Consider the following 24,518-nt stretch of genomic DNA (forward strand, 5'->3'; position numbering starts at 1 on the left):
AATCAGGGGGAATAAAAACACATAGGGACAAAACATGACTAGTGACTAGTAGTCTAAGATTCTCTACCTTGTCTGAAATTCAAGGCATCAATTTATACCAGGGTATTTAATAATAGCAAAAAAAAAAAAAAAGGCAGGGAGATAAATAGCATTTAGAAATCTTGCAACAGATATTAGAAAACCAGTTCTGAGACGTTGGGTTAAAGATATAAAATTCATTCTCTGGGAGGTCTGGGATAGTAGGGCCTCAACCACAGTAGCCCAATGGTGGCTTGATCACTAAGAACTTGACATAAAACAAGAATTTACCCACAGATTCACAATACAGGAAGACAGATTGATAGGAGGCTAAGTCAGAGTGGAGGCAAAACACTGAAGAAGCAGACTGGCCAAAGGCATTAGGCAGAAGGCAGCTTACCTTGAGAGTCAGGAGCCTCAGCCATGAAAAGAAGAAAAGCTGGCTCCCCCATGAAAAAGGGCATAAAAACAGAGCTTCCCATACCATTTCAGGATGTTCTTTTCATTTATGAATTCCATCTGTGGATCCTTTGGTGGTACATATTTCACTATGTACCATAAATCACTTCAAAAACAACCAGGTCTTAAAATATGGGATTGAAGCATAGAAGACCATTGCCCTACTCTGTTGGAATACCTACCTGCCCCAGCTCCGACTTCTAAACTCCTATAGTAAGTATTATTTCCCTCACTTATCTGACATTTAGGATATGCTACCAGTGTATAGTTTTTAAAAAATATATCCATATTTATTATCTTTCTTTCCCCTAAAGTCTGAGATAATATTTTTAATATCTTTGCCCTTTATATCCCAGGAGCATGACACACTCCATACCTATATAAGTTTGCAGTTGATGGTGAGTTTATAAGACAAGATGAGGAGAGCTGGCAAAGACATTGAGCTTGAAAACTGAAAATATCTAACAATTTTGAGGGAAAGGAGTAAATTTATTTACCTTGAAAACTGGATATGCTCCAGTGAGCTTCCAAATACCAGATAAACAGCTGTTCAGATTAACCAGATAAACTTCACATCCTTGCCAGGGGAATCTCACACTCCTCAATATTATGAGAGAAGGAGGGAGGGAAAGAGGGAGGGGGTAGAGAGAAAGAGAGAGAGAGAGAGAAAGGGTACAGTATATGATTAACTTAAAATTATTTAAATGAGTAGAGTTTTTATAATTATCTTTCAAACACTTAGAGAAAAAAGTTGATTAAATTCATTGAAAAGAGAAAGTGTTAAGAAGCTTTACAAGTATATGATTAAGATGAAATGAATGAAAAGAAGAAAAAGAAAGTGAGGCTCAAAATCGGGAAAGATTTTGGTAGCAGAGCCATTATCCTACAGTATAGAGAAGCACATAGCAGGATTAAAGATACTGTAAATATACAAAACTTCTCTCACCCTAGAGAACATACTAGATTTCTGAGTTAATCTTTTTCTCATCCAACTAGTGAGATGCTTTGTGAACTAATTGGTACTATTGTGGTTCTGAAAATCTTGCTCTCATTTTACTTTTAAGGGTGTTTGTATTTATGAAAGGATTGATGGTTTTCTATCTCATGATCATAGCTTCTTTCGTGCTGGTGAAGGCTCATACATACACATACATTCAACAAGTACATACACACATACACAGCAGGTTCCATGTAGCTTTGAGATAATGAACTTACAGATATCTTCTTTGAAACTTCTTGAGTACTGTCATGACTTCCTTATGAGTCCTACTGATGCTAAATGGAATGACAGAGTCACTAGTCCCATAGTTAATTTGTCTCACCAGGTGGCTTCAGTGACTGAAGTATGGGTGTCCAAAACACTGCTCCGAGACATGAAAGTTCTACCTAAGTCAATTCTCTGGTAGGGGAGGGCCAAGGTGTGGCAATGGTAAGCCACTAAAAAGCAAAGGAAAGCAGGAGACACACTTCTAAAATGCACTGAAGTGTTAGATTGCCATATACTGTGGGCTGCGAGCAGCAGTCAAGGTAGATATCAGAATGTAAATTCACAGGCTATTACTTTAGAAGGTACCTATAAGCTGTCCTAGAACAGCCTAACTGTGGTCCTTAGATGGAGGAATTGAGGACAGTGAAGCAAGGTTATTTGTCTTGGGTCATATGCCTGGTTAGCAATGGCAGATAGACCAACATTTCAGATTTTTAGAGCCAAAGCTTTAAGTAAGACTCAGTGTTACAGGTAATTTGCAGGGCAATTACGGCAAAAGATTTTTATTTAAAAAACAAGGGGAAATCTCTATGTATAAATAATGGAAAAATGTATTGGCTGCTGCAATTTTTAAATTATGTAGATATCCATTCCTGTTAGTAGTGACGTCTTCCAAGAAGAGCTTCAAGCAACCATCCATAAACATAATAAGCAATATCTTCTCCACTCAAATCTCTCACTTAGCAACAGTAGCCCTAACAATTGAATTCAGTAGTTTTGTTCTACTTGGCGGAAGCTCCTGCAAACACAGTATGCTTCCTGGCTTAAACAAATGTGTCCTCACTTCATTCCATCAGTCTCTTAAGCACACATTCACTCATTCATTCACCCTGTCATTCAATAAACATTTGTGTGTGCTGCTATGTTCCAGACACCATTCTAGGTTACAGGTAAGTATAGTAACAAAGCAGAAAAGTTCTTTTTATACTTGAATTTAAATGGTGGATACAATTAAATAGAATCGACAAGGTATCATGTGACTTCTATGAGGCTATCTCTTACAAAGGGAAAGAGAGATTTGCCTAAATTATTTTCTATTGTCTTTTTCAGCTTTACCATTTTAGACCTGTCACAGTAATTGCTAGATATTAGAGGTACAATAATAACTGAGAATTAAAAACTCCCACTCAAAGTGCAAAACCACAATATCCAAATATGTTGCTTTTTCTTTTTTTTCCCCCCAATGGGCAGTCTCATTTATATTTTCTATGGATGATCACCATTCCTGCCCCTCACTTCAGAGTAATAAATTATACCAGAAAAAAGTTTTAAAATTTTTACCCAGTTATCTAGGAACCAGACAGTCTGAACCAAGTTCAAGGCAACCACAACTCCCTTCGAATCCTCCTTCCTTCAATTCCTCTTGCTCTTTCTCCTAGTACTTGTGTGATACCCAGTGTTCCATAAACAGAGCACTTGCTGTGATGAAGACAAGAAGTCACTTTTGCCTTGATCCCTTCTATGGAGCCCAACAGAGAGAAAATGTACCAACTCTGTTTTCTGAAGCTAATCAATATAGATCTATACCCTGGATATAACTCAGATAAGTAAATATGGGGGAAAATGAGAAAATAAAATACCACAAACTCAAATACTCTATTCTTTTTTATTTTGGTATAAGTGCTCTGATGTACAAAAGTTTAATGTAGAAAAAACTAAAATAAAACCTTGTGATATAATCAGCAAATAGTTTGCATTTATTAGCTTTGTTTTTTAAAAAATACAAGTACTAGAATTTCTATGTTCTCTAATTCTACCCTCCTAAACTTGATTTCCTGAGGAATATTAATATTAAATCACTGTGAAGTGGCATATTATTCACAGGAAATGTAGTTGCCAGCTAAACAATGTATCAAAATTCAAGTTTGATTTTTAAAATTTCATGTTTTTATTTATTGCTCCTGAGAAATGCTTGTGTGCCTCTGAAACCCTAGGAGAGTGTAGGGTCCTGTGCTTTTCTTAATCAACAAATATTTATGTGGTAAATAGAATGCCTTTGGCCAAGAACTCGCATGTCGACTTGCATCCTGATGAAAATTTAAATAGCTGATTAAACTTCTCAAACACAGGATTTATAATGGATGCCACTATCATTTTGCAAAGTAATTTAATGCATATTTAGTGCAATTATTATGTGCTCTCTTTCATAAGGAGACCCAGCTGTGATTCTGCAAGTGCAAGAAAGAGAGCAATTGGTATAAGGACAGCAGTTTGTTGAGATTAGTGTGAAGAAGGTCTCCTGAGCCTCACTTCACTGGAGATATATAATTGTGGCTTTGAAAGAAAAGGAACTTCATGATGTTGCTACTATGTATTGTATGCATTTTGGGTGAAGCAGAAAAACAAATGTAATATTCAATACTCAAGGACAGAAAAAGATCTATCTGGAGGTTCCTATCGCTAATTAGATAAAGACATTTAAATGAGCATACTCTTATGGTATACCCCTTCTTAGACTGTAGAGGATCAAGTGAGTTGAAGACTCAGGCAGGTTAGCAGAGTAATGTCAATAATGCACACACACACACACACACACACTCACTCACATACATACACACTAAGAACAAAGGCAACTAACATCAATCTTTTACCTCTATGTGAATGAACCGTAAACACGAAACTCTTTCTTAATCAAGCCAAAAAAAAATTCTTCTCTCAATTTTCAAATACTTTACTTTCTTCAGAAATTGTCCCTAGATTTCCTCTCAAATTGAGTACTGATTTATTAAAATTATTATTATTATTATGAACTCTTCATGTTCTTCTAAAGTCATAGAATGTTCTTTTGAGAGAGAATATCAAATCAGTTTTTTTTGCAAAGAAACCAGAGAAAACATGGTGCTTCACAGATAAAGAAAAGGAGGGAGAGAAGCCCAAGAAGTTATGGGAAATATATTTTCAGATGAGAGTTAAAATGAACCAAACTATGTAGTTCCATAATTTATTTCTAAGTTGTCTGGAGTCTTCCCCATTAATGTATTCTCATTTTATATCCTTTATGAGAAGGGGAAAAAAGGTTTCTTCAATGTACCATATTTTGCATGTTTTCTTCCCATTGCTTTTAATAAAAATGTTATCAAATCTTTCCAGTGCATTTTGGCACCACTGAATCACAGTATTTGGCCTGTATGTGCATGCCTGAAGCTGCGTTCTTCCTGTAAGCACCTGAAATCTGCTATCAGAACCATTTCTCCTCCCAAGAAGCATAATAAATACCTTGGTTCTCTGAACCTCACTTAAATTGACATGTTTAGACTACTAACTAAAAATATGTCAATTCTCACCTCTCTTTAAATTAAATCCAGGATTAGCTATAGAAACTGAAAATAATTGGGAAAAACCGGTCTAGGAAATAATATTCTTTAGCACAAAATAATATTCTTTAAGAGACATGAGTATTTTGCTGTAAGGAAATATAATAAAGGTGCCGTGTGCTATCTTTATCATTCTTTCAATATGATGATCTTGGGGGGATATATGGTTGGGAGGGAGGATAATCCCCTTACATTTTAAAATGGGAGAATAAGCAATAAACAGTATAAGTTGGGTTTACATTAGTAGAAGAGAATACACTAGGGCCTTGGAAGCCTCCATGAAATTTAGTCAGTTTAGTTGTTTGGATTTCCATGAATCAGACCTCTCAATTTAGTGTTTAAACCCAAAATGTAGAGGAGCCAGGGAAAAGATACCAGTCTGGAACTTCATTTTTTCATGATTTCTCTTAACTAAATTCTCAAGAGAGTTCCAATTTTAATACTTTAGAGACTATATTTAATAACTACTGTTGACTTTTTCAGTAAATGTTTATGTTCTTCTTTATGATTTTCACAAAGGCCTGGAAGGGAAGGAAAATATTCTTCCAATAAAATAGCTTAGCTCTAGTGGGAAGGAGATGAGGAGTGGTAGGGAGTAAAGGGGAGGGACAGACATAAATGATTTTCCTTCCAGAGAAATCAGTAAATTGAGGCAGGATTTAGAGAGTTCTTTGAGCTCTGCTCAAAGTACATCAACTTTAGAGATCTGAACTCGGCACTAAGAGAGAAAGAGGTTAAAGGCTCTTAAAAGCACTGGGGTAAGAAACTGAAGTTGATTTTTTTTCCAACTTCCTCTGAATTATGTTTTCACAGAATAATTTAATATATGCTCTTAAAATGTATATATTATAGAAGTGTCAGATATAGTCATATGCAAAACCAAAAATAACATTAAATTATTTGGCAGTCAATATTTGCAATCTTGCATTACAAGCTTCACTGCTCCATTTCACCAGCCAACTTCAACCCACAGTTTAACAAGTATATCTTAGAGCTCTACTGTATACGTACCCTTGAGCTGCAAATGTAGGGGATGAACTAAGATGAAAGGAGAGAAAAAACAAACAAAAACCTGTGACTTGTGAGATGGTCTCGACCCTAGAGAAATCTAGGTTTCTGTATCCATGCTTTTGCTACTGACTACAAGAAGGTTTGTCCCCTGTTCTGGGAGAACTAGAAAGAAAGCTCAGTTGAGGGATTTTTGTATGAAGAGTGCAATTCACTGGCAGGCTGGATCAGTCCAACTGACTTTTCTAGTTTTGAATTCATGTTAATAAAAAGGGCTTTTATAGTTATTTAGAACTCGCATGACAGATTGTTCTGTACTCTCTTGAGCTACAGACTCAGCCAGTGAATTTCCTACAGCCTACCCTAAATTGAGTGAGTTCTACAACCTACACTGTTTCTCTGCTGTTATCCCTGCTCCTGTCATTTACTTTGTTTCCTGGCAAAGGATTTTTGACTGATAAGGTAGTTAATGAGTGTGTAAGTAACACTGCTGGAACTGCTGCATCAACACAAGGGAGGATTGTCAAACTAGAACTTGTGACATAAGTTTTGAAGCAGCTTGGGGAATCTTCAAGAAGAAAGATCAAAGAAACAGATAGCGAAGAACAACAGGCATTTAGGGATTAACATAGGAAGGACACATAATTACTGCAACTGGGGAGAACCCATGAATAAATGCACCAATAGCTGGAAGAAAGTATGGTCAGAGAGGAATCATGACATCAGGAAGTTGAAAAGAGGAGTGATCACTAACATGAGCTTCTGGGAGCAAGAGTCAGCATAGCTACACTATGATGACCCTATAGAAAAATGATCTAATCTTGTACCCATCTCTAAATGCATCCTCAACACTACCAGGGCCTGCCAACATTCTTTTTTTCTTTTTAAGATTTATTTATTTGTTTATTTATTTGTTTGTTTATTTATTTATTTATTTATTTATTTATTTATTTATTTGAGGGAGGCAGTAGATGAGGGGGAGAGAGAGAGAGAGAGAGAATATCAAGCAGACTACCCACTGAGCCCCATGAGGGGCTCGATTCCACCACTCTGAGATCATGACCCAAACCAAAATCAAGAGTAGGTCATTAATGAACTGAGCCCCACAGGCATCCCCTGCAATGTTTAAGGAGAATAGGACAAAATTTCTGGTTAGTTATGCCCAATAGTTAAAAGATTTTGAACTTTCACTCTCAATATACGTAGATCTACATCTTTATAACAGGACAAATTTTAAAACATAACATAAATATTAAATAAAACATAACTTTAAATATTCTTTTAATTAACGGGGCAAGATATTTTTGCTTCTACAATATTGTTTATAATAAATGTGGTAGAAGTTGTTTTATTATTTTTTGAAACTTTGGCTTAAACTTTGTGATTCAGCTTTTAAAGTTCTGATTTTAAGTCCAATTTATTTGAATACATGATTTTACTTGAAATCATAATTGGAAAGATAGCTGGAAAATATACCTAGTTTCAAATAGAAGTGTATCGGGACACCTGGGTGGCTCAGTGGTTGAGCATCCCTTCGGCTCAGGGCATGATCCTGGTCTGGGGATTGAATCCCACATTGTGCTCCCTGTGAGGAGCCTGCTTCTCCCTCTGCCTGTGTCTCTGCCTCTCTCTATGTGTCTCTCATGAATAAATAAAATCTTTTTAAAAAATAGAAGTATATCACTGGCTATGCTTACAAAATCATGAAACTGATGTTTCAGTCCCACCTATCAATCACACAAAGATATTTGCCAAAATTCAGATAGCAAATTTCCACCTTCCCTAATATTAATCAGTTGGTCTTATAAATAAATTATAAGGCAATTTTTCTGACTTCACCCCCTCTCTGCCCCAATTTTTCTGATTTTTAAAATAAATTAGTTCAAAATTCACTGTATAACTTCGGGTTTTTAAAAAAACGGTTAGGAAATTTAGTTTCTGAGTTTTTTAAGTACATAGAGTTTGTAAGTGCAAGAGTGTTTATAGGTGACATATTATTTTCAGCAATAAAATTACATAGCAATGGAAACATTTCCAAATATCTACTTTTGAAATGCTCTCTCTGCAGAAGAGACTTTAATGTAGCATTTACTTTCTCACTTATTGCTTAAATGTCACCTTTACCTTTGAGAGAGACAGACTTAGGGGGAATTTTTTTTAATATCTTCTAGATAGCATATTGTTGAAATCCGTTTCCCTCACAAAAGTATTTAGTAAATTTAAAATATTCATCTTCTTACGAAATAAAAACATATAACTTCGAAATTTTAGCAATTATTTTAAATATTTTGCCACAAGACAAACGGCAAACCTCAGTGTGGAACAGATTTTCAAAGTCATTCTACCTCTTATTATAAGGCATTTAAAAATTGTTTTTCCGGGTCTTGCTTTTATGAGAATAATTACCTTGTTGGCAACAAATAGTAAGTATAATATACTTTTGTCACCAGATACTAAAATCAAATGAGTGAGGGCAGCATTGCCTACACCTCCAGGCTGAGAAACTTCCATTTTTTCTTCAGGATGCTTCAAGGATCTAGTTTTATTGGCTAAGATGCCAACTGGTATGGGAACCAGTCTTAATCCATACACCGATTATTAGAAAAGCTTAACTTTTTATTTAAATAGTAATATAAATAAAAGATCTACTTATTTTTTCTCTGCTCTAATGACTGCCCTTGCAAATCCTAGGGAGCATAGCCACTATGAGGGCCACTGCCCTCTGTGGTAGCTCTTGTGTGGATTTTTCTTTACAACTATGAGCAAAGGTACTGTAGAAAAGTGAAGATTTGGGATTTGAATCCAGGTGCTGTGGATGCATCTTTTAACCACCTCTCACACAGCTTCTGCAATGGAGGGTGGGAATGACTGGCCTTCCCCACTCACCAACGTGTATGTATGACAACAAAGACATTAGCAACCCCTTTCCTAAGAACCTAGGCATCAGGAACACAGACAGCTTGTTTCTACCCATGGCCACAGAGACCTATTTCCATTTGTCTGAAGACCACTGAGTTCTCCAAACTTTGACCAAACTATCATGCTCTTTCTTGGGTGGGATGACTGAAAGAAGTGTATGGAGGACCCAAATAATTCCACTGACAATCTCAAATCGAAAACAGTAAAGGGGCAACATTTTCCCTGTGGGCTGAGTGCACCCAACACTTTTCAGCAGTTAGGAGAACTCACCTTTCATCCTTTGTTCCCTCTCTCTTCTGTAAAACAGAGATTAGAATTACTGCTTCCAGGGTTAAATGAATGTGTTTGATGCAGTATAAAATAGGGGCACCTGGATGGCTCAGTGGTTGAGCATCTGCCTTCAGCTCAAGTCCTGATCCTGGGGTCCTGGGATGGAGACATGCATGGGCTCCCTGCTCGGCAGGGAGTCTGCTTCTCCCTCGCCCTCTGCCTGCTGCTTCCCCTGCTTGTTCTCTCTCTCTCTCTCTCTAACAAATGAATGAAGTCTTTAAAAAAATAAAGTATAAAATACTATAAATGGAGATGGATCAGATACAAAAGAATGGCAGAGTACCCTCACTGTCTTCACTGGTTCCAGAAACTGAAAACATCCAGTGCCTATAGCTAACTGGTGGGTGAGGGAGGCAGAGAATACTTTCTAACTAAGGCAATTTTAGAGAAATTGGTTTTCAATTCACAGCTTGGGTGGGCACAACTCATCCACCCACAGCCAGCTGTGCCCAGAGAAAACCTAGTCCTGTATTGGGTGGCACCTGGTCTGTCTAGAAAGTTTGAGGAACAGTTCTATTTCTGGCCATCTCAGTACTCCCCAAGCACTTCTGCACAGCATGCAATTTAATCAGTGATTTCCCTGGACAGCCTGCCTTCTCTTAATTCATATAAGGTATTATAAAGCCTTTAGAGATTCAAAGAACTCTCATTAACACTTCATTTTGTCTTCCCAAAAGAGGTAACCAAAACATGACTCTAGTTCCTCAAGGTTTCGTGGGGAAACCTCATTCAGCAAAGAAAAACAAACAATGATACTCTCGTATAAAAACGCTTTGTTTTTTGTTCAAACTCCTGAATTTCACACTTATACAATCCCTTATGAAAGCTTCTTTCAATCCAGTATTGGGTATAAATGATAAATGAAATGAATAGCATAATTCATAATGAGATATTTCATTGGTCTCTTGCCTTTGCTAAAAGTCAGAACACTGCCATGCTTCCCTTTATTAAAAGCTCCCAAAGAACCCATCTTAAGTCTGATGCTCTGTATGTTATATATCTGAAAGGCATATATTATATAATAGATCTGAAAACAAACTTCAGATACAATTGTGAATTAGTTTTCTTTCTTCTGAAGCTACTACTCTAAGTCTCTCCTTCTCTTTGCCGTTACACTTCTACAATGAGCCATTGGTCTCATTCGGTCATTACCATGGAACACGCCTTCTTCCCCCATGACTAGACTAGAGCTGCTCGCTTGGAGATCATCAGCTGAAACCTTATCTACCCTAAGGTCATGAAACATTTGACACTAACATCCTTTCCTAGAAATCCTCTCCTACACTGATTGCAAATTTATTTCTCAATTTCTTCTTACCTCTCATTGGCTGGTACACAGTTGCCTTTGCTGGCTCCTCTCCCTCAGCTCCCGGCCTTAGATGATCCACTCACAATATCTGCCTTTTGCCACCTTGTTCCCTTTTGATTCATTTTATAAATGTACCTGTTGCTCAGCCCTCTTCATCTCTGACCTAGTCCTTGTAGGTTAAGACTATCTTGTAGGTTAGATGTAGTCCTTCATCTCTAATGTGTCCTTCTGATTTGTTTGCCAGATTTGAGGTTGTATTGTAGTTTAACTCTAATTTTTTTTTCAGAGCTATCTACCAAATACAGGCTAAATCATATCATTCACTTCCCTAGAAAACTCTGTGGTTTCTTATTACTTTTACAATATTATGTAAACTCCTTAGTGCTGATGGCTGATAGCATTTAGCACTCTACCAAGATCTGATCCCAGCCTTACTTTGAGCCTTACTTCACAGACATCCCTGTGAGAATTCTTCTCTCAGGGGTTGCCAGATATTTTATTGCTCTCCGAGTGCATGGTACAATTTCCCTATCTCTGTTCCCTGGAATATTCTACTCGAAGAATGAACAGCATTTCAATAAAGTCCATTACAAATGGCCCCACCTCTGAGAAGCCTTCCGGATGAGCCTGATGAGATTCCATCTCTCCTCTTTTTGGCCCTTCTCCCCCTCTCCTTCACACACGCAGCATGGAGCCTGTTGCTTCTGCTAGAACATTTAGGTGACTCTAGTTTGTTAGTTGTCTACATGCACATTTAGCAAAGGATATTTGAAGATAGATGGAAGATGATTAGTTAATATCTAAGCAGAATTTAAGGACTTATTAGAAATCTTATATTGAATTGCTCTGAGTGGGGGAAGAGGAATAACTTTTTAAAAAACTATGTAAAATTCCAAAATAAAGGGCAGAAAATATTATAACAAACACTAATGGACCATCCAGAAATAATAAATAACAAATGTTGACATTTTGTGTTATTTGCCAGCATTTTTTTCAAATTTAACAAAGCATTTCTGATACAGCTGTGGCCCCTTGGTATTCAATCCATAGGTGCACTTCTTTCTCTCACTAGAGGGAAGCTCTCATGGAATTTTTCTATATCCTATCCATTTGAGGTTTTTATTTTTAATAATTTTTACATATCCAATAATCTAACATTAGTATGGTTTTGTGCATTTAAAAAGTTTAAGGTAGGGATCCCTGGGTGGCGCAGCGGTTTGGCGCCTGCCTTTGGCCCAGGGCACGGTCCTGGAGACCCGGGATCGAATCCCACGTCGGGCTCCTGGTGCATGGAGCCTGCTTCTCCCTCTGCCTGTGTCTCTGCCTCTCTCTCTCTCACTGTGTGCCTATCATAAATAAATAAAAGTTTAAAAAAAAATTTTAAAAAAATAAATAAATAAAAATAAAAAGTTTAAGGTAAATGGTATCACTGTGCAACTTGCTTTTTCCACTCAATTATTACACTCTTGAGATCTGTCCGTATTGGTACATTAGGAGCCAGTTCATTAATTTGAACTGACCATGATATATATATATATCACTTTATAAGTAGACCACAGTTTATTTATTCACTCTCTTACTAATGGATATTAAAAATTTCCCCAGCTTTTTGGTGGGGAAACAGTGAGCACAGTTGTATCTATCTCCTCTGCATATATTCAGGTGTTTCTGTAGAGTATATGCATAGATGTGGCATTTTTGGTTCTTAGATATTTTTTGTCCATTTGCATTTTCAACCTTAATATATATTGCCAAGTTGATCCTCAAAATGTTGTTTGAGGATAGAGAGATTTTAATGAAATTTGAGTGTAATTGATAAAACATTGTGTCATCAATGATGTTCAGAGCTAACTAAAATACCGAGAGGTTGAGGAACACATTTTAGGAATTAGCAATTCACTTATTGCCAGCCAATAATCAAATAGGCCTAATTTATAAAGATACTAGTCTCAGCTGTTCCTGTGCTCATTTCTAGTACATAAATTTTGCCATTCCTTAGCAGATAGGAATCTGGACGAAAATCTCAAGGATGCAAGAATTGGGACCTTTCTCTTCTTTTTTTATTTTCTTTAAATTAACTAAATTTTCACTAGTGTTTCTACTCTTTTTTTGTTGTTGTTGTTACCCCCTCTCCCTCCCCCCCACCCCCACCCCCAACAAACAGAGATACGCAAAGTTTCCAGCAACTTACATCATACCAGGGCTTCCCACAGTCCTCTCCAGGGACTGAACCTGGCTGATCTTTGAAACCTCTTTTTCCCAGGGAGTGTGGCCCATTCAGATCTGACAGCTTTGTTTGTCAGATGTAGAAGCAGTGAGTTCCTGTGCTCAGAGCCCTGCAAACTTAGATCACTATGCAGACTTCTGAGGTCTTTGCCCCCTACCTGGGGCACTCTTAGGAACTAAAAATCACCCATCTTGGGACTTTCCTACTTTTGTTCTTTTCTCCAGTTTCCTGGAATCCAATTTCTTTGTCTGCCCTCTCCCTCACATCTCTCTCTCTCACACACACAATCTTTCTCCCTTTCCATTATCTTCACCAGTCTCCCTCTCTTTCCTCTCCAGAATAATTAGGAAAATACTCATGTTTTTCAAGCAAGCACAAAGAATTTATGTCCTGTGATCTGTGGGATTCTATCAATTTAAAATAAAGTCCAAGGTATTTCAGGGACAACTGCCACTTTTCATTGATTAGCAAAAAAGGTAATTAGGGATACCAATTAGCCAGAAGTATTGCTTTAATTAGATAAAATAATTATTTTCTGCAGGACTTAGAAAAAACATGAATAACCAGTTCTTAAACTACTGAAGAATTTTAGAAGGATAGATTTGAAATCACCAGTTCCAACTTATTCCCAACTTTTTTCAAATATGTTGGGCACAGAGTGTTCAAGTACAGAATGAGCATCAGTGCTGGAAAGTTACCAGCTAACACCAGTTGGCAGTGCCCTGCCAATTATAAAGAAATAAAAATTATTGGAGGCTGAGCAGTAACCTTAGCTCTGGAAGAGCTGTTCCCTGGGGGGTTTCCTGGATGGCTAAGTCAGTTAAGCATCTGCCTTTGGCTCAGGTAATGATCTCAGGATCCTAGGATTGAGCCCTGCATTGGGCTCCCTGCTCAGTGGGGAGTCTGCTTCTCCCCTCCACTACCCCTGACTTTGCTCTCTCTCTCAAATAAATATATAAAATATTTAAAGAAAAACTGTACCCAGACTACTGAACTCTTAATAATCTAACTCTATTTTGAGGAAAGCCAGGAAAATCAGGAGAAACTCATTTGATGATTAAATTCCCAGCTCAACTCACCCCCAGCTTCTCATGTTTTCCTAGAGCTCTGAGTGGACACTAAACAGATTGTAAGAACATGAAAATAGTCTAGTGTGAGCTTCACCTTAGCCTTTGCTGACCATGCTCTGTAATTCCTTATTCACCCAAGTCCTGATTTTGAGGGTTTAGAGATTGAGCTATACCAAGACAAAGAATATGGAATAAAGGCCAAAAGCTTCTGTGAACCTATCTGACTGAAAGTGAAAACCTGTATTCTACTCACAGATTAGGACCTCTGTGTTAAGTGTAGCTGTTGCTAACAAGGAATAGGCATGTGGCTGACCATAATCTACTCACAACCTGCACAGTAGTGCCAAATTCTATATACCAAGTAGCAATAATGGGTGGCCATACCAAATAACTATAGTTTCACTGTATATCTCACATTAAGTCTCAGTAGCAAAGATGTGGATGCACTTTCTGTTGCTTTGTTTGCAGGCCATTGAAAATAAACTCCTAGATGGAGTCAATTTAATTTGAGGTAGATAGAACTGAATTATGACCCAGAATTGGCTTCAGCTCTCTTGCCAAGGTAGTGCCTTGGGTAACCATAAGCACATGGCAATCAATACCTTCTCTGTTGATGAGGAAGTCTGGAGGAAAACCCAATAGGTTGGTACTGAACCAAAGGAGGGTCTCACAGATCTTGCTCTGTGAGAGTGATTTTTCAGCATATGGTCTGTAATTAGGAGTAAAATTTAAAAGCTTTTGGCAGCAGAATTACTCAAGCTTGCTGGAGTAAAGGAATCAAGGACTAGCCTTTTATTTTTTTTTCCTGAGATTATCATTCAAATAGATAGAACTAAATTCTGTTAAATGTGATAAGAAAACATACCTGGGAACAGATGACACAATGAATCTAATATATGCATTTTTTAGGACTTGAAAATAAACCTCAGTTACTCTTAAATATTAAATACTCTGAAGATGGGAGAAGGACTCAAGAACAGGGATCAATATTCAGCAGCATTCCACTCAGTACTTAGCTAAGACAAAGGAAAAAATCAAGAGAGGCACCACTGCTTCTCATTCCATAGACTGGAATAAACAACACTATGAGGCCAGTTGAGATGGTTACCAGAGGGGAGCTGGGTGGGAAGATGGGTTAAATAGGTGATGGGGATTAAGAAGCGTACTTGTGATGAGCACTGGGTTTTGTATGTAAGTGGTGAATCATTAAATTGTACACCTGAAACTAATATTACATTGTATGTTAACTAACTGGAATTTAAACAAAAACTTAGAAAGAAAGATAAGAGATGTTAAAAGAGAAATCCACAGAACTGGAAAATTCCTGGAAAGTTGATAACAGCTGACCTCTGACAAACCTATCTCCTACCTGTTGGTAGGGCATCCTAGGATTGTTCATTTGTGCAAAGGGAAAAAGAAGAGTGGGAGTGAGATTTAAGGCAGTCAAAAGAATAACTTTATGCCCATAAGAGAACATGCAGAATAAGAACAGGAATAATGGAAACCAGTAACCAAAAAGATTGGAATGAGGAGAGGAAGTCAAGCACTGAGGCACAGTGGAAGATGAAAGTGTTTGCACATAGATGCAGGTCTTAATATCTGTGCAAAACTACTTAAACCAGAGAAATTACATTGGTGACCAGGAGACTGATGGGTACAGAAGAGTTAGGATATCTAATTCTGTAGGAAGGAGAAACTCCCAGGAGGAATGAACTTGGAAGAATGAGTGAACAGCAAGTATCGGATGAGAAAGATACTGTAAATTAAAAAGTAACAACAGCCTTACATAATTTATGAGCAAAAAAAGAAAGAAATTGTACTGGAAATTGATGATATCTGAAAAATATGATAATGAACTTACAAGACAGCAAAATCATAGTGTGGAGTCTAGTGTTCCTGAGAGGGTTAGTAATCACCTAATTACTTAGAAAAACAAGTTAGAATGAAAATTATTGAGTTAAGCATTTAAAGTTAGAAAAATAACAATAGACTAATTCAAAGAACATATAAAAAATGAAATAAATATGATGCTAAATGCTATAAAATAGAAAATAAAGATAAAATAGAATCGATGGAGCCAAAATACAGCTTTTTTGAAAAGTCTAAGGAAATGGACAAATTTATGACAGAATTTATCAAGAAAAGATAATATTAACAATGATAAAAGTGTCAGAACTACAAATAAAGAAAAAATTTAAGTATAAACAATACTATTAATGACTTAAATAAATGTGAGACTGTGAACAAAATAGTTTTCTAGAAAAAGAACTTACTAAAACTGAATCAAAATGAAGGAGAAACACGAATAAAACAAACCATTAAATCAGTCATTAAAAATCATCAACTTGTGCTTTGAGAGAAATAGGGACCAGATTTATCTTATTTCCTAAAATAAATCAGGAAATGAAAAGAATGATGAGGCAATAAAATGAATAATTGTATTCCAAAATTTAGATAACTTAGATAAGATGGACAAATTCTTAGAAAGACACAAACTATCAACATGACTCAAAAAGAAATACAGAATCTGAAGGGACCTGTAACCAAAAGAAAAAGAGTTGGAATTATTACCAAGGTGGTCTCAATTTCCCTCAGCCTTCCTAAACTGTAGACAAGCTTCATGCAGTCAAGCACTATCCTTTTATTTTTTTCCCAAGATGAACATTCAAATAGATATAACTAAATTCTGTTAAATGTGATAAGAAAACATACCTGGGAACAGATGACACAATGAATCTAATATATGCATTTTTTAGGACTTGATGAAAATAAAATTCAGTTACCCTTAAATATTAAATACTCTGAATATGGGGAAAGGACTCAAGTACAGGGATCAGTATTCAGCATTCCACCCAGTACTTAGCTAAGACAAAGGAAAAAATCAAGAGAGTCACCAACTGCTTCTCGGTCCATAGGCTGGAATAAGCAACACTATGAGGCCAGTTAAGATGGTTACCAGAGGGGAGCTGGGTGAGAAGTGGGTTAAATAAGTGATGAGGATTAAGCAGGGTTACTTGTGATGAGGATTGGGCCTTAGTCTCCTGTATCCCTTACTTAAAGAATTTACTTTATATAGCTTATAATTGAAAATTCTCTCTCTGTCCCTTTGAGATGTAATTCTTCCCCCAGTCTCTTAAAAGTTTAACAACTCAGGAATGGCTTTATCAAAGTATAAAACTTTTAGAAAATTTAGGTTAAAATCTTTGTGCTTTTGGATTATTAACATTTCCTATGCCTATCAAATCTTGATTGGCCTATCAAGATTTCCAGCCTTACTTCATTCAGTGTATTCTAACTTCAGAATCTATCCCTAACCCTGTCCATACCTTTGGCCCTACTGTCCCAAGTACAGATTTATTTCTGACTACGATTCCTTGCTTTCACACTTTACTTTGATAGCTAGTTTCTAATTGATACCAATAATTTGATCTGTTCCAAAGTTCAATTAGACTTTTGCTTGTGTCCCTTTCCTTAAAAACTCAGGTCCCAAAGTCCACCATGAAGTGCACATTTTAGTCTCACTCCAGAGAATACTCTCTTCCAGCCTTCAGCTATATTTTGACATGTCTGACCATAACTGATTATTCATTACATAGAATAGTGTTCCAGGCTTAAGATAAGACATACAGATTGTAAAACAAACCAAAGGCACCACTTTTCAAGTTATTGTTATTTAAGAAAAAATATACTACCTCATCTTTCAGGTGAATGATTTGCTAATTACAAAAATAAATAAAAGTTTTATTAAAATTTCCTATCATTAATATCTAATCAATGGAGAGAAATTGAATATTGATATTTTATTACATTTCCTCACTTAATACATGAACTTTTCTCACCTAATTCATCATATTTCCTCGATTGTAAATGTTCAGTGTTTTCACCTTCTTCAATTTGTATTGCAGTTTGAATAATTGTATTGAATATTTAGAAAGATAATGAAATGTTTCCTGTTGATTGAAAAATTAGCTATGAAACAAAGAATTCGAATTCTCATTCAAGGGGAAAGTCATATATTTTTAAAATGCAAATATTTCTTTCATGAGTCAGAGAGACAAGAGAATCTATGGTAGATATTTGATACTAAGTTTAGAGATCTCTCATAGGCTGATGAGATCTACCAATGAATTGAAACTATCTGTTTTGGAGAACAGTCCATTAATTAATCTACATATTGATACATATATCTTTAGTTTCATCTTTGTAAGTAGAACTTAGTCTTTAATAGCCAAGATACCTATTCTTTCATTTTTAACATGAAGAAAATATTAAGTTTCTAAATGGTAAACTGAGACCTAAGTGACATACCAAGTTTACATAATAGGTAAGCTACAGAAACATGAAGTGTTATAGATTTTAATATCACACATATGACATCATATCATAAGGCTATAAAATATGCAAAATAATACTATTTATTTTGAATGAATTTATAGAGTAGAGCCAATAGTCTGATAGGCTAAGTAGAAAATAAGAGGAAGAAATCCAAATATAAGAGACCACAAAGAGATGGTAAACACACTAAAGAAAACAACTTTTTTGGAAGATCATATGTCAAAATTACCTTTTTCTCAAGGTGAAGGAATTTTAGTATATCACTGATATTTCCAGTTCCAAATGCTTGATTCTATTAATGAATATATGACCACTATATTTTTATCCATATATACTGGAGGAAATCTTCAGTGACAGATTTGGCAATGACTTTAAGGATATAACATCAAAAGTATATGCAACAAAAGAAAAAAAATATATAAACTATTTCACCAAAATTAATAATTTTTGTGTATCAAAGAATACTACCAAGAAAAGAAAAGACAATTTGCTGAACAGGAGAAAGTATTTGCAAATTCTATATCTAATAGGGGATTTATATCCAGAATATATAAATAAGTCTTAAACAACAACAACAATAAGCAATTCAATTTAAAAATGAGCAAAGAGGGATCCCTGGGTGGTGCAGCGGTTTGGCGCCTGCCTTTGGCCCAGGGCGCAATCCTGGAAACCTGGGATCGAATCCCACATCGGGCTCCCAGTGCATGGAGCCTGCTTCTCCCTCTGCCTATGTCTCTGCCTCTCTCTCTCTCTCTCTCTCTGTGACTATCATAAATAAATTTAAAAAAATAAAAAAAAATGAGCAAAGAACTTGAATAGACATTTTTCAAAGCAAATGGCCAATAAGTACATGAAAAGATACTCAAAATCACTAGTTATTAGGGTAATACAAATTGTAACTACAATCAGATCTCATTTCATATCTTTAGGATGGTTATTATTAAACAAACAGAAAATAAAAATGTTGATGAGCATATAGAGAAATTAGAGCCTTTGTGCATTGTTGGTGAGGATATAAAATCATGCAGCCACTGTAAAAAATAGTGATTTTTCAAAAGGTAGATAGAACTACCATATGGCTTAGCAATGCTATTCCTAGATATACACCCAAAAGAACTGAAATAAGGATCTTGTACAGATATTTGTACATAAATACTTATAGCAGAATTGTTCAAAATAGGCAAAATGTGCAAACAACTCAAGTGTCCATCAACAGATAATGGGAAACAAAATGTGCTCATATAATATACACTATATAATGAAATATTGAATAGTGAAATATTATTCAGCCATAAAGAATGACTTTGGGATATATTCTATTACATGTATGGACTATGAAAACATCATGCCTAGAAAGTTAGCCAGAAGAGAACAAATATTGTACATAAAATGACAGTACAGATGAAGTACCAAGAACAGACAAACTTACAGAGACAGAGTACAATAGAGGTTGCCAGGGGCTAGACAGAGAAAGAAGGGGAGAACTATTGCTTAATGAGTACAGAAATTTTTTTCAGGGATGATCAAAAGTTTTTATAGATACTGGTGATTGTTATAAAGTATTATGAATGTATTTAATTTCACTGAAATGCACACTTTAGTGGTTAATATGATCAATATTATGTTATACACATTTTGTCACAATAAAAATTATTAATGTAAAACCAAAACAAAAAAGCCAGAAGCATTACCAGAAAAAAAATAACTATAGCCAAGTATCTCTTATGAGCAAAGATACAAAAATCCTCAACACTATTAAAATCCAATCATCAATTATAACAAAAACCAGGTAGGATTTATTCAGGCTGGTTCAACATTAGAAAATCAATTAATGTATTTACTATATCAACAGGCTAAGCAGGAAAAATCACATGATCATAACAATTGCTATAGAAAAAGCATTTGACAAAATCCAAAACTATTTGTGATTAAAAACTCTCAGCAAACTAGGAATAAAGCATAATTTCCTCAACTTGATATAGAATATCTACCAAAAATACCTAAAGCTAACATCATAACTAATTGTGAGGAACTGAATGTTTTCTCTCTGAGATTAGGAAAAAAGCAAAAATGTCCCCTTTCACTACTTCTATTTGATATTAGACTATAAGTCATAAATAGTGAAATAAGGCAAGAAAAATAAAATGTCTAAAGACTAGAAAGACGAAAACTATCTTTGTAGATGGCATGATTGTCTATGTAGAAAATTCCAAAGAATCAACAAAAAACCTCTGGAAATTAACAAGCAATTTTATTGTCACATGATACAAGGTAAATACATAAAAGTCAATTGCTTTCCTCTATAGCAAAGAATAATAATTTTTAAAGATTTTATTGATTGATTGATTTGAGAGAGAGCAAGAGAGCTGAATGAGCAGGGGCAAGGGCAGAGTGGGAGAAGAGAGTGAGGGAGAGGGAGAGAGAATCTCAGATTCAGAGCTGACCAGAGTCTGAGGTGGGGCTCCATCCTATGACCCTGAGATCATGACCTGAGCCAAAATGAAGAGTGGATGCTCAATTGACTGAGCCACCCAGGTGCCCCAATAATTAGAACTTTAAATTTAAAACAATGCCATTCACATTAACATCAAAAAGATTAAATACTTCTGTTTAGATCGAAAAGGAAAATATGTGCAGGATTTATATGCAGAAAACTACATAACTGGTGAAAGAAACCAAGAAAGTTTAAACAAATGGAGATATATTCTGTGTTCATGGAATAGAAGATTCAGTATTGTTAAAATGGCATTCTTTCCAACTTGAACCCACTCAGTCATCTGACTTATACCACTGGGAGGTAATAAATTTGTGTTGTTTAAAGCCACTAATTTTGTGGCTTATAGGAGCAACTTGTGATTTTGCTCAACTTGAAAACAGCTTTTAGTTTAATAAAAGAAAATATTAAATAATGTTAAAGGGAAAATGTAGGTCAAATGCACATTAGCCCTTAACAGAAAAAACAAGGGACTGAATTCAAACTAAAAAATACCTTTAAGTAAAGTAGGCTATGGGATAATGAGCCCCAGTGAAAAGACTTTTCCTTTAAGCAGTGCTAAAGACAAGCTTGTATTCTCTAGTCTCACAGTTTACCCTTCACACAGTGTAAAACTGAGCACCATCCAAGAAAATACCAGCCAAAAAGAGCATTATATACATATTCCTAGACACTGCACTACCACAGCTATTCTGATGTCATTTCATTCCATTCACTCATTCCCTCGGCAGGTATTTTGAAATGGAAGGGCCAAAATGTCTTGAAAGAGAAAAACATGAAGAAAAACAGTAATATGAATTTAAGTGAAATAAGAAATAATCAGCCTCAATGGGTTAAAGAAGAAAAAAAACAAAAGCATAGAGAAGGACCAATAAGAAAAGCTAAAATTCAGAGGTAGAGATATAAAATGAACAATTAGTCACCTGACAGGTGGCTAAATGAGGAGAGTGGTAGAGGTCTAGGCTGTGGTGTCAGCTTTGCCTCTGGCTGGAACCAGAACCTCATTACCTCATTAATTTCACTGGACCCTCAGTGAGCTGATAGAAATTTTCTAGGCCCCTCCAGATTGCGAACTAACTGAGAGAGAGAGAGAGAGAGAGAGAGAGAGAGAGAGAGAGAAAGGGAGAGAAAGAAAGAAATTCTGGAAAAACCTGCTTATATCCATGAAGCCTTCCCCTCTGACATCATTACTGTGGATTCTAAAATATCTCAGATCCCCAAATGGTGCCATGACTTCTCCCAGTCAGGAATGCACTTTGAGAAGGCAATTAAGGAAAAAGCCAGAGAACACCAGGTATGAAAGCAGAAAGTGACTGTTTAAAACAAAGTTCTCTTAAGGGACTGACGTGATACAAATGAGAATGAGCTACACAATCATGGATATGATCTATTTTTATTTTTTTTTTACCAAACTGATAGCTCTGAAGACTTAAGGACTTAGCAGACTATTGAAAATTGAGTTTAAATAGAAAGTTTCATCAGTTTGTACTTCTGTACTGACATCTCATTCAATTGCACTTCTAATTTAGCTGTTATTGAGATAGTCCTATGCTAGCAAGTTGACAATTCAGTGGGGATATTAAGGGAAATTCATTTTGGCCATTAACTATTCCCTAAAGTTTTCCATCTGAATGTGCATCTCATTGAAGCTGAAACTAAGGTTGTGCAAAAAAAAAAAAAAAAAAAAAAAAAAAAAGTTCCCGTAAACGTAAATTGCAGGCTTCTCGGTTTCTCCTTTTCTGTGAAAATTTAGTTAAGGTACCATTGACATGTCTATGTCTTCCTCTGTGAGATTTCTGTTCATGTCTTTTGCCCATTTCATGATTGGATTGTTTGTTTCTTTGGTGTTGAGTTTAAGAAGTTCTTTATAGATCTTGGAAACTAGCCCTTTATCTGATATGTCATTTGCAAATATCTTCTCCCATTCTGTAGGTTGTCTTTGAGTTTTGTTGACTGTATCCTTTGCTGTGCAAAAGCTTCTTATCTTGATGAAGTCCCAATAGTTCATTTTTGCTTTTGTTTCTTTTGCCTTCGTGGATGTATCTTGCAAGAAGTTACTATGGCCGAGTTCAAAAAGGGTGTTGCCTGTGTTCTTCTCTAGGATTTTGATGGAATCTTGTCTCACATTTAGATCTTTCATCCATTTTGAGTTTATCTTTGTGTATGGTGAAAGAGAGTGGTCTAGTTTCATTCTTCTGCATGTGGACGTCCAATTTTCCCAGCACCATTTATTGAAGAGACTGTCTTTCTTCCAATGGATAGTCTTTCCTCCTTTATCGAATATTAGTTGCCCATAAAGTTCAGGGTCCACTTCTGGATTCTCTATTCTGTTCCACTGATCTATGTGTCTGTTTTTGTGCCAGTACCACACTGTCTTGATGACCACAGCTTTGTAGTACAACCTGAAATCTGGCATTGTGATGCCCCCAGATATGGTTTTCTTTTTTAAAATTCCCCTGGCTATTCGGGGTCTTTTCTGATTCCACACATGAGAAAATGCTTTGCATCACTTGCCATCAGGGAAATACAAATCAAAACCACAATGAGATACCACCTCACACCAGTGAGAATGGGGAAAATTAACAAGGCAGGAAACAACAAATGTTGGAGAGGATGCGGAGAAAAGGGAACCCTCTTACACTGTTGGTGGGAATGTGAACTGGTGCAGCCACTCTGGAAAACTGTGTGGAGGTTCCTCAAACAGTTAAAAATATACCTGCCCTACGACCCAGCAATTGCACTGTTGGGGATTTACCCCAAAGATACAAATGCAATGAAACGCCGGGACACCTGCACCCCGATGTTTATAGCAGCAATGGCCACGATAGCCAAGCTGTGGAAGGAGCCTCGGTGTCCAACGAAAGATGAATGGATAAAGAAGATGTGGTTTATGTATACAATGGAATATTCCTCAGCTATTAGAAATGACAAATACCCACCATTTGCTTCCACGTGGATGGAACTGGAGGGTATTATGCTGAGTGAAGTAAGCCAGTCGAAGAAGGACAAACATTATATGTTCTCATTCATGTGGGGAATATAAATAATAGTGAAAGGGAATATAAGGGAAGGGGGAAGAAATGTGTGGGAAATATCAGAAAGGGAGACAGAACGTAAAGACTGCTAACTCTGGGAAACGAACTAGGGGTGGTGGAAGGGGAGGAGGGCGGGGGGTGGGAGTGAATGGGTGACGGGCACTGGGTGTTATTCTGTATGTTAGTAAATTGAACACCAATAAAAAAAATAAAAAAAATAAAAAAAATAAAAAAAATAAAAATAAAAAAATAAAAAAATAAAAAGAAAAACATTAAAAAAAAAAGAGTAAAAAAGAAAATTGACATTTTTCCTTATGGTTATTTAGATGACCAAAAGATACATGTAAAGGTGCTTAACATCACTCATTATCAGGGAAATGCAAACCAAAACCATGGTGAGATTTCACCTCGCATCTGTTAGAATGGCTACCATCAAAAAGACAAGAGCTAACAAGTGTTGGCAAGGATGTAGCAAAAAGGGAACCCTTGTGCACTGTTGGTGGGAATGTAAATTGATACAGACAGAATCATTCTTACTGGTGAAAGTTTAAAAGCCTTTCTTCTAAAATGTGAAACAGAATGGAGGTTCCTCAAAAAATTTAAAAGAACTTCGGTATGATTCTTCCATCCCATTTCTGCATGTATATCCAGAGGAAATAAAAACAAGATCTTGAAAAAATACTTTCACTTCCATGTTCAATTCAGCATTATTCACAATAGCCAAGATATTGAA

The 24,518-nt window shown here is 36.1% G+C and overlaps 1 protein-coding gene across 5 annotated transcripts in view; it reads right to left on the bottom strand.

Moving 5' to 3' along the window:
• GRIK2 (glutamate ionotropic receptor kainate type subunit 2) overlaps nt 1-24,518 on the bottom strand; it is a 1,079,206-nt gene that overhangs the window by 701,228 nt on the left and 353,460 nt on the right. The window lies entirely within an intron of this gene.

This window comes from Canis lupus, chromosome 7, assembly GCF_048164855.1.
Source record: "Canis lupus baileyi chromosome 7, mCanLup2.hap1, whole genome shotgun sequence".
Taxonomy (NCBI): Eukaryota; Metazoa; Chordata; class Mammalia; order Carnivora; family Canidae; genus Canis; species Canis lupus.